Source organism: Pleurodeles waltl, chromosome 3_1, assembly GCF_031143425.1.
Source record: "Pleurodeles waltl isolate 20211129_DDA chromosome 3_1, aPleWal1.hap1.20221129, whole genome shotgun sequence".
In the NCBI taxonomy this organism is placed as follows: domain Eukaryota; kingdom Metazoa; phylum Chordata; class Amphibia; order Caudata; family Salamandridae; genus Pleurodeles; species Pleurodeles waltl.
This window is the reverse complement of record NC_090440.1, coordinates 548184904-548199801: the sequence shown is the minus strand read 5'-3', so window position 1 is coordinate 548199801 and position 14898 is coordinate 548184904. Positions and strand designations below refer to the sequence as shown.

General features: G+C 51.0%; 1 protein-coding gene across 2 annotated transcripts in view; it reads right to left on the bottom strand.

Annotated features, from left to right (window-relative positions):
* MEGF11 (multiple EGF like domains 11) overlaps positions 1-14898 on the bottom strand; it is a 1692327-nt gene that overhangs the window by 228595 nt on the left and 1448834 nt on the right. The window lies entirely within an intron of this gene.

Here is a 14898-nt window from a genome sequence, read left to right as displayed (position 1 = left end):
GAGAACCACCCCGCAAACGGTCCCTGAGATCCAGGAACAAGACAGAGAACATTGCCAAGACCCCCGCCAGGAAATGAGACCCCCCCTAAATGTTACCCTTCTGTCCCACTTTGTCACCCTGTCCATCCTTAAACTGCCATTGCTCCACTTCCTATGCCCCTTTGGACAATGCACCTGTGAAACAAATAGACTGGACTCTGCCATGGACATTCCTCTATCATCCCCCCAGCCCATTTAACGACCCCCTCCACCAGCACAGAAATAAACACACTTCAATCACAAAACAATCTGGAGTCAGTCTGTGCTTTCACAAATGTGTAATTGCAATAACCATGGACTATAGCAATGTCAATTTACTTGTGCACATACCAAAGTAACACAGCTGTAGGCCAGGAGGAAATATAGCAGAGGGCACAAAGTGGGACCCACATCTGTGAAATGGAAAGGCAAAGTGACAAGTCAGGGTCCATACACTGAGTGAAAATGACAGACTTATGCTAGCTCCAGCAATTGTATCAGAGGTGGGAGGCAGTGACATCTTCTTACCTGTGTCTCACTGGAAGTATTGCATGATTATGTTGTTTCGGTTGTCGATATCCTCTTCTTCTGCTGCCTCTTCTTCACTGTCCACAGGCTCCACAGCTGCCACAAGACCACCAGCTGGCCCATCCTCCTGCAGAAAAGGCACCTGCCATCGCAAAGCCAGGTTGTGCAGAATACAGCAGGCCACGATGATCTGTCACACCTTTTTTGGTGTGTAGTAGAGGGAACCACCTGTCATATGGAGGCACCGGAATCTGGCCTTCAGGAGGCCGAAGGTGCGTTCGATCACCCTCCTAGTTCGCCCATGTGCCTCATTGTAGCGTTCCTCTGCCCTTGTCCTGGGATTCCTCACTGGGGTCAGTAGCCATGACACATGTGTCCCATCAATGGCACCAATGATGTTGGGGATATGTCCCAAGGCACAGAAGTCACCTTTCACTGTGGGCAAATCCTCCACCTGAGGGAACACGATGTAGCTGCACATGTGTTTCAGCAGGGCAGACAACACTCTGGACAACACGTTAGAGAACATTGGCTGGGACATCCCTGATGCAATGGCCACTGTTGTTTGACAGGAACCACTTGTTAGGAAATGGAGTACTGACAGGACCTGCACTAGAGGGGGTATCCCTGTGGGATGGCGGATGGCTGACATCAGGTCTGGCTCCATCTGGGCACACAGTTCCTGGATTGTTGCACGATCAAGTCTATATGTGACTATGATTGTCGACAGGTCCACCAGTGGTCTGTACACCGGAGGATGCCGCCATCTCATCACCTGCCCCAGCAGACGTGCCCTATGGAGGAGAACAGCGAGCAGAGAGTCAGCCAACACTGAGGTATCACAAAATGTAATTTGCAGAAATTTATTAATCCGCAATGTGCCTGTAACTGTGTGTATTCCAGGCCTAGATAGGTGTGACACAGTTATTAATAATGCCATGTGACCCCCTGAAATGGTGGCTGCCTGACCTGTAAGGTGGGACAAGAGGATATGAGGTAACTGCGCTAGCGTTGTACACTGTCGCGGTGGGCGGTCGAAGACCGCAGCGCAATTCAGCATTGGCTAACATTGGGCCCTATGGGTCCTAGGAGCCAATGACGATGTACGCCGGTGGTGACGGTATGCACTGCCGCGGACGTGACCGCCATTTTCTGTCTGTTCACTCACTTGATACCTGACCTTCAACAGGAGAGGACCTACACTGCAAGTGCTGCTGTGACCTGTGTCTGGAAGCGATGATGGCTCATGTGTCTGGGGAAAGGGCCCTTGCCTTCACTTCGTAGGAGTTGGAGAAACTAGTGGATGGGGTCCTCCCCAGTGCAACTGTACGGTCCTCCAGACAAACAGGTGAGTACACTGTAAGCATGCTAAATGGGCAATGCCTGCTTTGAGTGGTGTGGCTGGAAGATACATGGGGGGGGCCTGAGGCCTACATGTGAGTGTATGTGCGTCATGGCATGGGTTGGAACTGGTGGGCAATGAGTATGACGGTCCGGGCGGGTGAGTAATGTCCTTTCCCCCTGTACCATTCCTCTAGGACAGCGCCCACCAGAAGAAGGCTATTTGTCGTGCCATCGCCAAGGACGTCCGGACCCTGGGGGTCTACCACAGATGGAGCACCCACTGCCGTGAAAGATGGGAGGACCTGTGCCGCTGGAGCAAGAAGACGGCGGAGGCCCAGCTGTGGATGGCCTCCCAACGTGGGAGGGGTGCCCATCGCACCATGACCCCCCTGATGTTCCGGATCCTGGTGATGGCCTATCCGGAGTTGGATGGGCGTTTGAGGGCATCACAGCAGCCACAAGGGTGTGAGTACATTTTCATTCAGCTGACTCTGCGCGCATTACGAGGTGTCTGGGTGGGGGAGGTGGGCAGTGGTGTCCCCTAGGCCAGGGCGATCTTGGTAGGCAAGTTCCCTTGTGAGGCAGGCTATGTGGCACCCCAACCCCACTAGTGGTAAGAGCCATCTACACCTAGTCAGGCTCCTGTGGCTTCCAGGTGTGCAGCAATTGGGCTTAGGCCTCGTACCCCATGGGCCTGTGAATAATCTAGGAACTATAAGTGCATGGCGTATTGCAGAGGGCTGCTCACTGTCTGTTGTGTCCGCCAACGGTAGTGGTGTTGCATGCACTGAACATGTCTTTCTTCTGTCTCCCCCACCCCTTTTTGTTGTCTCCCTGTTCTTGTGTGCAATAGCATCATCAGGGGAGGAGCATTGGCACCAGAGCAGGAGGGAGCTGCATCCCACTTGGCCTTGGAGGGTGAAGCTACGGAGTCCAAAGCCACCAATGGGATGGAGGGCGAGGGGAGCTCCACAGCGGGGACAGGAGCAGAGACCAGCAACAGCGACTCCTCCTCTGATGGGAGCTCCCTTGCGGTGGCGGGCCCCTCTGTGCCCACCGCATCAACAGGTACAGCCGCCATCCCCCCCCCCCAACCCAGCACCGCCCTCCCAGCAGCCCCTCAGCATCTGTCCCGTGCCCGCTCACCCAGGAGGGTGGGCATCACCTTCGCCCCAGGCACCCCAGGCCCTGCTTTGTGAGGAGACTATTGACCTCCTGAGATCCCTCACTGTTGGGCAGTCTACCATTCTGAATGCCATCCAGGGTGTTGAGAGGCATTTGCAACAAACAAATGTATACCTGGAGGGCATTCATTCTGGCCGGGCAGCCCAACAGAGAGCATTTCAGGCTCTGGCCTCAGCACTGATGGAAGCCATTGTCCCTGTGTCCAGCGTCCCCCCTCCAACCTCCTCCACCCAGACCCAATCCCCTGTATATCAGCCTATCCCAAACACACCATCAGACCAGCATGCACACACATCAACACACAAGAGTGGCTCAGGCAAACATAAGCACCACACACCCCACAGGCACTCACACAAGCAACATACCCATGCACACATACCAACATCCACTTCTTCCACTGTGTCCCCCTCCTCCACATCTCCCTCCTCCCTCCTAGTCTCGTCTCCACTTACACCTGCATGCACTACATCCTCAGCCACTACCTCCATCACCAGCACGCCCATCACTACACACCGCTCAAGTGCAATCACCACCCCCACTACCATTCACACATCCCCAGTGTCCTCTCCCAGTGTGTCTGTGAGCCCTCCTCCCAAAGTACACAAACGCAGGCACACAACCACCCAACAGCCATCCACCACACAACAGCCTCCAGACCATGCACCTTTACCCAAATTCAGCAGACGTACACCTCTTACAACCACTACCTCTTCCTCCACTCCCAAACCCCCTCCATCTACCCGTCCCAGTGTGTCTAAAAAACTTTTCCTGGCTAATAATGACCTCTTCCCTACACCTCCCCCCCACGTCCTTCCCCTAGGGCCAGGCTTTCCAGGTCCCAGCCCAGCACCTCAGCCACTACATCCCCAGGCACAGTGGTGCCAGCAACTGCAGGGTCATGGAGTGCGCCAACCATCAGGGCTGCCAGTGTGCCACGTAGCGCCACCTGCCAAGGTGAAAAAGGTGCCCACATCCCAGAGGGAGAAGCCGAAACCACCAGCCACCAAGGGGTCAGCGAAAACAAAAGGGGGTGGTGGCAAGACAACTGTGCCACCATCAAAGGTGGGGAAGGGCCAAAAACAGAAGGGCAGGTCAGGAGAGGGCATAGTGGCACAGACTGAGGGACCAGTGTCACACCTTCTGTCCACGTCCACGCCAATCTGTATGGTGGCGAACACCGCCACCTGCACCGCCTCCGGCACGTCTACAGCCACTGCGACAGTCCCCAGCCTCTTCCCCGGTGGGCAGCCGTCCGAGGCTGCAGGAGACATCCTGCTTTCTCCCTCAGCAGGTGCTGACACATGCCCCGCCACCACAGACCCCGCCACCAGCACTGCCACCACAGACTCCGCCGCCAGCACCGCCACCACAGACCCCACCGCCAGCACCACCACCACAGACCCCACCGCTAGCACCGCCACCACAGACACCGCCGCCAGCACCGCCACCAGAGACACAGCCGCCAGCACCGCCAGCGGCCCCGCGACGTCCTCAGACAGTGGCACCACCGCTGACATGCCTACCATCCCCAGTGGTCAGTCGTCCGAGGCTGGTGGTGAGTTCCAGGAACCTGGGCAGCTTCCATGAAGCATTACTGTCATCACTGTTGGCACCTGCGAGTGGAATGTGAAGCCGCAGCAGTGTGGAGTATGTCGCTGCCTCCGTGGCGTATCATGCTACCTGTACCTCGCCAATGTCTTGCCACACACACCCAGGTGAGTGTATTGGACTGGCCACACTGCACGTGGAGCACTCTGGGCACCAGGCCCCCTCCAGAACCAGTGGAGAGATACATCCACTACCTCAGTCCTTGGCAGGATGAAGCACTCTGGGCACCAGGCCCCCTCCAGAACCAGTGGAGAATGACATCCACTACCGCAATCCTTGGCAGGATGAAGCACTCTGGGCACCAGGCCCCCTTCAGAACCAGTGGAGAGATACATCCACTACCTCAGTCCTTGGCAGGATGAAGCACTCTGGGCACCATACCCCCTCCAGAACCAGTGGAAAATGGCATCCGCTTGAGAGACTATGGCTTTGCACACCCCAGGATAAAGCAGTGGGCAAACCACCCACTTGAGAGACTGTGTCTTTGCACTCCCCAGGATAAAGCAGTGGGCAAACCACCCACTGGAGAGACTTGAGAGACTGTGGCTTTGCACTCCCCAGGATACAGCAATGGGTATGGAGCCCCCTCGTGCAGCAGTGGCGCCGTGTGTTCATCTGGCTGAGGTGCCCCCCCTCCCCATCCCCCTGAGGTGCCTGTTTCATTTTGATCTGATGCCCTTCCAGTGTTCTCACCGTTTCCAGTCAGGTATCTAGTGTGGGCTTCGCCCATGCATTTTGGGCCCAGTGGTCCACAGACAATGATTGGTGCACTATCCGGACTTGTGTAGTTGGTGTACATAATTGTATTTATTGGATTTTGAACTTTGATAATTAGATTTCACATGATTACATTCGTTCAAATCATTTCCTTTTGTCTTTGCGTTCTTCCAGGGAGTGGGGGAAGATGTATGTGTACTGTTGCTGCATGTATTTGTGTGCATGGTGTGTGGGTGAGGGTGGGGGTGGGGGTGCTGCGTGTTGCGTGTGTGTGTCACTCTCTTTTCCCTCCCCCCTCCCCTGTGTTGTAGGTGCAGTACTCACCGTGGTCGCCGCCGTCTTTGGTGCTCCTGATAGAAGAGAAGGAAGACCAGCATCGGCAGTATCTGCAATTCGGGCTCAATGGCGTCCTGGTTCATTGTTAGGTGAGGAGAGGGGAGTGTTTTCCCTTCTGCGTACTGTTTCCGGCGTGTTTTTGTTCGCGTTGGTTCCACCCCGGAAAAGGTGGCAGATAGGCATCTTGTGATAGGGCGGGCGGTACATTTTCTTCCGCCTATCTGTTGGTGGTTACCGCCGTGGTGTTTGTTTCTACCGCCGTGGCGGTCGGAGTGTTAAAGTGGCTGTCTATGTTGGTGGTTTCCGCCATGGTCATGATTCCATTTTTTTCCGCCGGCCTGTTTGCGGTATTACCACCGCTTTAACACCGACCGCCAGGGTTGTAATGAGGGCCATTGTGTTATTTTCCTTGGTTAATTGGCAGGGCAATTAGAATTATTTGACAATGAATTGCCTATTATGTAGCCCTGTTAGATGAATTATGTAGCAAGGAAAATATGAAATAAATCATGTGGATTATTCGCAGTCAAGTTAAGTACTACTTTGCATGCTTAGTTTCATATTTCATTAATTTTTATATTTATATGTGTTTATTTAATTTCCTCATTGCTTACAGGTTCCTGATGCTGCGCGCTACTTTGGCTTGAGGCTTGTCTAGTCGGCACGTTGCCGTACTGCCTGCAGCGCATTCCCCTCGCGCTTTTCAACATCACCGCAACGGTTTAAACCATTCCTCAGACAGAGGCCGGCATTTCTTGCCGCGTCTGAGGAACGTCAAGCACCTCCTACTTTCGTCTCGATGAAGTCAGGTTTTCTCAGTTTCCGCTTTAGTTTCTTCTAGGTTTGGTAACTCCATACCGACGGCAACTTCCTTCCTGATTATCGGGGCTCGCTGTCACGCCCTCGTCCACCTTTCGCTTTTCCTAATACACGCCCATAGGTGGGGCCTCTCAAAGAAACAATCCCCTGGGTTCCTTAACCCTTTTTTCACTGGTTTCACTGTAGTTTTTCATTCTACTCTTGGCAGAATGGAGATTGATAGCTCTTCTTTAATTCAGGAGACTACAGAGGAGAAACCAACATGAAAGAGGAGTTGAATAGTGTTTTTCAAGCCTATGTACAACAGGCAGTTTCTGCCTCATTCAACAAAATTACAAAGAACTTAGAAACTTCTGTTGTTAACATTATGTATAAGACGAGGGGCGTGGCCAAGATGGCGACCGAGACGGGTGCCTGAATCGCAGGCTCCGTCCTGGACCCAAGAAATCATCCTGCTCGGCGCCCTTGACAGACTCAAACAAACAAGGACGTAAAGCTGAGCCCCTCCGGATGCTCCTGAGAGCGCGGTGAGGGACCGCGATGGAGTGGACGTGCTTTGGCGGACAACTGCAGTGTTGGAGGCCTAACATCCGGCCAAGACCGGGACCTTGGTTGGTGGAAGAGCCGGGGACCGGCAGGAAGCCGCGCTCATCAGGGCGCCACAGAAATGAAGGGTGAGGCCGTGACGAGACAGACGCGTCCCCGCAGCCCTCGAGACTGAGAGAAGCGGGGCGGTCGGCTGTGACTGGGGCTCCGGATTGTACCGGGGTCCTGCGAGAAGCCGCAGCCCCCCGGACTGCGGAGTGCACGCGGCAGGGAGCCGTGAGTGAGCAGACGTGATCCGGTGGCCAGCAAACTGCAGAAGAGCCCTTCGGTGGTCCGCTACCAGGGCCTCGGGTGCTAGGGAGCACCGAGAACCATTACGAGGGGTCCCAGGCCTCGCTGGAACCGGGGCGATGGTACAGTGCGCTGTGACGTGGTAAGTGATTGACGGGGCAACCGGCGGGACCGCTACGGGCTATATAGCCTTTTACTCGCCTCGCGCCCCTCCTCCCCCTCCTCACCACTACTGGACTACACAACAGGGTGGCAGGGGATATTCAGAGAAGGCCCAGCGGACCCCCATCGGACTCCCAGGGGGCAGCGTAACAATCTTGAAGCACGGAGACAGGGGGGCAACGCCGCCTTCTGAACGCTGGGGCAGACATCAAGGGCAACCACAGTGGATTGAACGTACCAGGGCCCCCTCCTGCACCTCGCGGGCCCGGCGTCTGGCTGGGACTGAGAGACCGGGGAACGAAAAGAGACTGAGAATTGGAGCTGGGGGCCAGAGAAACAGGTGGATGGGACAACGCTGACCAACAACGGAGGAGAAAGAGCGATTGATTGAAACTGGCGGATGGGACTCCGTTGGATGGGTGGCTTCCCCCCCTCTCGCTCCCCTGGCGGCATTGCCCGGTGCCATGGCCAGAATAGGACTCACGGCGGGGCATCAGGGACACCCATCAAGATTCATGGGACAACAAAAACATGGCCGAAGCACGGTTCGAGGATGGGGGGAGTGGGGGAAAAAAGTTTACACACACCGAACTATTAAAATAGCCCCTACAGGAGTTAATGGTGAGTCAGAACCCGGCGAACTTTAGTGTCCGCTTGAGAGATACCCTCCCCTTCCCTCTGAACACACAGCGACCCCAATAAAGACGAACAAGGGAGCCCAGTCGAAGTGACTTCACACTGGTCTGCAGGAGCAACCTTACAGAGGGAGAAATTACTACTAACCGCATACACTGGTACATCGTCATACCAACAGGAGGGATTGAGGGGGCAGCAGACATGGCTGGCAAATCTAAATCAGCAAAGGCGCAAGAGCGACCAGCATCAGCGGAAGCATTAGGAGAACAGCAAATAATGCCTAGCTTACAATCCCTAGGACAAACCCTCCAAGCCCACTCAATACAATTTGAGAAAATTCTACAGGCGATTATGGACACCAAATCCTCTCTAGAAAATAGAATCGACACAGTATCCCAAGACCTCAATCTATTGAGGGTGGATCATCGTAATTTAGTGGAAAGTGTCAGGACTATAGAGAACACACTAACTGAGCTAAGCCCTACGGTAACAGAAAACCAAAAACAAATCCAACGTCTGGATGCTGAGGTGAAGGTCTTGAGGTGAAGGTCTTGTGGCGCCGTGCGGAGGAAGCAGAGGGCAGATCCCGACGCAACAACGTTTGCTTTTTGGGGTTTCCCGAAAGATCAGAGGGGCAAACCTCTGAACTATTCCTGGAGCGATGGTTGATCAAAGAGGTACTGTATGGCACCCCCACAAAGTTCTTTTTGGTGGAAAGGGCGCACAGAATTCCTGGAAAGCAGCCGGCCACGGGACAGAAGCCCAGACCGCTAATAGCAAGATTTTTAAACTATAGGGATAGGGACGCAATTCTGCAGCACTTTCGCAGTAAAGGCCCCATACAATATGAGGGCTCCTCCGTCACGGCATACCCGGACTTTACTCAGGAGGTACAAAGACAGCGTAACTCCTACATGAAAGTCAAACAACGGCTCCGAGAACATGACATTAAATATGCTCTGATGTTTCCTGCCAAGCTGAGAGTTATCTCGGAAGATCGAACACACGTCTTTGCGTCCCCGGAGGATGCATGGACGTGGCTACACGCCAAAGGATTAGCACAGCCACAGGAGGGTCCAAGAGAGGAAGAAACATGGCTCACACGTCGTCTAAGAGGAGACCCAGGAAGTGGTCGAAGGCCCAACCTACAGTAACACAAGCGGCTGCGGAGAGCGCTCAGGTGCTGAAGGAAGCATTACTTCACACACAGAACTCCTTTGGTGGACTACAGACTGTTGCAGATGATCGCACGAACACGGATTCTGCTAGCTCCAATTCGACGTTGTTGAAAGCCCTTAGGGGCCCGAAGTTCACCCCTAGGTCCGCAGATACACTATGATAGCCAACTGTCAAATCGAAGGAACTGCCTATTGCTCTAATCATTCCAAAATAAGATGATTATATCAGACTATATCCTTGGAATATACAATATCTGCACCAATAAGATGGAGGAGCCCGCAACATGAGGGCGCCAAAATAAGTAATATGTTTAAGTTAAGGGTGGGGGCCCATGGTAAGAGCCTCCACCAAGGACCACCATGTACCTCCAGAAGGCATCCATATGGATACAGGTTCTTATTGCTGAGAGTGTGTTGACAACTTGGTTGTCATGGTTGATGTCTAAAATAATGCAAGTACAGCATAGTTATTGGGATTTAGTTGGGGAAGGGGGGAGGTGGGAATGTTTTCATGTTAGTTTAAAGGGCCTTCACATAATGTACGATATTTTGCTACAGCTGTCGCACACTAATGAACGGCGGGGAAGGAAAGCGCCACCATGGGGCGAAACGACATTATGGGTCGCAGTGCATACCAGTCTCCCTCATAACAAATCATGGCGCACTCTATAACTCACGGTATGCATGAATACAATATAATCATGTGGAAGGTACGGGGGATGGCGGCACAGGGTAAGAAATATCATGTTCACGATCGCCTCAAACGATTGGGAATAGACATTGCCATCCTACAAGAAACACACCTACTGGAGTCCGACCTGAAAACACTTAGGGGGCAATGGGGCGGACAGATTATAGGCACATCATACTTGGCCTATGCTAGAGGGGTACTGGTGTGGATTGCGCAAGAAGTGCCATATGTCCAACATGCACACAAAATAGATCAAGGTAGCCGGTACGTGGTAATGGAGGGGAAACTAGATGGTAGACAGTTTACGATAATCGGGATATATGCCCAATTCTTGCGAACTTTAACGCCAGCTCTTCTGATTAATCCGGAAGTACCAGCTATCTGGGGAGGGGATTTCAATAATACACCGGATATGGAATTGGACAGATCAGTCCCACCACCAAGGGGGTTACCGCAGGGGAATACTACTAGCCAGTTATTGACATGGGCGGGAGTCATGAGGATACATGTTATCTGGCGTATGGGGCATCCAACAAAAAAAGAATACTCATTCTACTCCGTGCCACATAAGGTGCACACAAGGATAGATATCATATGGGGGACTCCTGACATATGCTCCCTAATAATAGACACTGAGTACCTGGCTAAAACGCTATCTGACCACTCCCTGCTGAAACTAATAATACGGTGGGGAAGGTGGCATTCTGTGATCCCCACCTGGCGCTTACAGGTGGAAGCTCTCCAGGATCAAGCATTTAAAGAAGAACTAAATACCTCAATAAGACAATACTGGGAGGTCAACAAGGATTCAGCGGGCACAAGAGCGATGGAGTGGGATGCCCACAAGGTCGTTGTCCGGGGGTACTGTATATCAGCCAGCTTGGGAGTGTGGCGTTCCCTCCATGTGGAGGTTATTCACCTAGAGAAGGAAGGAAGAAAACTAAAAGTGGCAGTGGCACAAAACAGAACAGCATACACAGAATTAAAAGATGCACGCGTTAAATATGATGAAGCAGATTTAAGACTTCGTAGACACGACCACAATTATCACTTGATGCGATCACAAACTGAAGGAGACAGATCGGGGAGATTGCTGGCATGGTTCCTTCGTGAGGACCGCCAGCGGTCCCCCATAGGCTCCATACGCCTGGCAGATGGAACCACAGCCACCAGCCAGGAAGCAATCAACAAAGCATTCGAGAACTACTACACCGGTTTATATAGGGGGCAGACAGAATGTACAGACCGGCAACTGGGCTCCTTTATGGGAGGGACGCCACTAGCAAAATTAACACAATTAGATAGGGAGATCTTAGAAGCCCCTATACAAATGGAAGAGGTGGAGGCAGCCATGGGGCAGATATCCAGAAACCAGGAATAGATGGCCTACCAATAGAGTACTATACCACTTACTCTAAGCACCTAAAACAGCATCTACTGGCGGTGTTTGAGGAAGTATGGTCCAATAAGATACTTCCACCCACACAAAGAGAAGCATTGATAGTGGTCCTACCCAAGCAGGGACGGGACCCTACAGACGTTAAATCATATAGACCACTCTCGCTTTTGAATCTGGACTGTAAAATTGTAGGCACGATATTAGCAAATAGGCTGGCCCCCATTATACATACCCTAATACATGAAGACCAGAATGGCTTTATCCCTAAACGCAACACATTTCTAAATATCCGCAGATTGTTGAGCATAATGGGGGATATCCCAACAGAGGAATATGACAGTGTAGCAATGTCATTAGACATAGAGAAAGCATTCGATACACTGCGGTGGGATTATCTGTTTACTACTGTGCAAGAAATGGGATTTGGACCCAGCTATATAAGACTCTATATGCGGAACCCTGGGCTAGAGTGAAAACAGGTGCCATCATATCTAATAGCTTCCTAATAGGCAGGGGCACCAGGCAGGGATGCCCGCTATCTCCTTTATTATTTGCCATAGCTATGGAACCAATAGCCACTAAATTACGGGTGATGGAGGAGAAATGGGGGGTACTTGGTGCAGGAACTCGCCACATTGTGTCATTATATGCAGATGATGCACTGATATACGTGCGAAAAGGTAGCGCAGTGATGCCCTTGGTGATATCCCTGTTAGAAGACTATGGGAGAATATCGGGCTTGGTAGTGAACTGGGATAAATCCTGTGTATTCCCATTAACAAATTGGCCCATGGAAATCAGGGAGAATGCACCGACGGGTCACCTGAAGTGGTGCTTTGACACATTTAAATACTTAGGGGTCCACATTTACCACAAGACGGAGGACCTCCGGGATGGCAACCTGGGACGGGCACTGAAATCCATGAAGGGATCCTTACACTTTTGGTGCTCGCTACCGCTATCTCCGTTGGGCAGAGTGGCGGTGGCGAACATGCTGTTGCTGCCCCATCTTCTCTATTTCTTCGCAGCATTACCGGTTGTGGTACCCAGGAGCTTTTTCGCGAATTAAACACGGTTTTACTGGGGCTCATATGGGGATCAGGCAGAACCCGAGTGGCGTTAGCCACCTTGCATCGCCCACTGAGAGAAGGTGGGCTTGGCACCCCGAATTTTGAATTATATTTTGCCTCTGCCCAACTACAATGGATATTAAACTGGATACATAGACCAGGGGCGGCAGAATCCAGGTGGAACAGAACACAGCTAAAGGGATTACCACTGATTACATGGTTAATATGGTGCCATAACAAAGGGATCCTCAGGTAATCCGCTAATGCTAGCCACGCATACCTGCTGGACACGATATATTCAAAAACCTTGCACGGGACCTCCGTACTCTCCCCTCGTCCCACTGGGACAGATCCAGGGATCGGGAGGGACACATGGTATGTACTCAACCACCATTTGGGCAGAAGCAGGGATATTAACAGTGGGAGATTGTTTCGAGGAAGGAGTGTTGATGTCATTCACAGCCATGAACGATCTCACGGCAGTGGGCTCTGGTCAATTTATGGCATATCACAATATACGTCGCTTAATTAAGAAGGCATGGGCGTCAATTGACCGGGAACCAACTATATCCCCCGCATTTCACCATATGTTGTCATATGACACCCAAGATAAAATTATAACAAATTTATATAAAACTTTAAACAGCCCTCCCAACATAAGGCTTGAGAGGACAAGAAATAGATGGAACACAGTATTACCGAACCAGTTAACACAAGAAGAGTGGTCACAAGCCCTGCAACATACACGAAGGGTTTCCAGAAACCCCAGATTTAGATATACCCAATTTAATTATTTCCACCAGACATACTTATCGACCGCTAGGTTAAAATAAATATTTCCAGACTCGGACCCAGTTTGCCCCCGCTGTGGTGCTGTATCCGCCCACTTCTATCACATGGTTTGGGAATGTGGCCCTCTCGCTGAAGTGTGGAGGAGAATAGTAACTGATGTCTCAGAGATAACAGATCATCTGTTTATCTTGGACCTGGGTTTTTGTCTATTGGGAGTAAGAATAAGGGGGAAAAACATAGATATGTACATAGGTTTGCAGACCTAGCATTCATAATGCACAAGAGACTGATAGCAATGAACTGGAAAGCCCCGAAGGCACCAGATGTGAAAACTTGGAGAGCTCTGACATTAAGATGGTCACAGACAGAGTATCTGGTGCTACGCAAATGATCAGACCAGGGCCAAACATACACTGGATGTGACGCATGGGAATCATTTAACATTAAAATGGAAGCTAAAAACGACAAGCGCCCGCCGTGAAAACTGACAGCATCTCAGAACCGGAGGGAGGGAAACCACATATACAGCCCACCCCTGTGAGGGAGGCGGTCATGCATAATACCTACAGCTAACACATACTAATCAGGAACTAATCAAGACATAAGGAAAATGTATCTAGGAGAGCAACGGGAAGAGCCGTCGAGACTCACACATGATATATGAACACACACCCAAAGCATCTTCATAATCCAGACTAGATAGGGGGAGGAACATAAGTAATTTGCAACGTTGCAGCAAGTAAAAAGGGAAACATTTGCACTAAATAGAAACAACTAAAAAGGGAAACATTTGCACTAAATAGGAACAACGCAGTTCACACCCTGTCAGACACAAATTGGGACAAATAGCGGACACAATTGCCCAACCTACCGTTCACATCATAATATTATTCATATCTTGATCTAAGTAAATACAAAGTTCGACTCAGCTATGCATAAAGACAATATTGTGTGATATAATAGTTGTTATTGTAAATGTAAGATATTAACACAGGAAAACTATATATATTGTCATGATTGTGATTACGTTTGATAATATCTGTGTAGAACCAATAATAATAATAAAAAAGATGTTTAAAAAAAATTTATAATAATAACATTATGTATAAGACAATGTTGGCCCATTCTGCGGGGGAAAGCAGAGAGCGCCCTGCAATAAATGCTCAATCTAAGAAACATAGGGTGGCGCTATTGTTTGGTGAGGTTTCCTCACGCAAGGCAGAGGACGTGACTCCTCACAGGCCTCCTTCTAAGGAGGATAATGTTCATGAAAAAACAGAAGATTTCAGCCAAATGCTCATAAAACACTAAACATATTTCTTCCCCTATTCTGGTCTCCTCCATTCCAGATACCAATGATGATTTGGTTAGTGTGGATTCAGATGATGATGCATCCGATAAGGACAATGGTGGACTTTTAGCTCCTCCAGTAAAGAAACCAAAAATCTCTCATCAGGATGATCCTAAACCTATTGTAATAATTGGCTCCGATGGGGTTCCTATGTTCGACCCTACTCACATTCATCATCCTAATTCTACGGAGTGGCTTCCCACTGGTCATGTTGGTGAATATGTTTC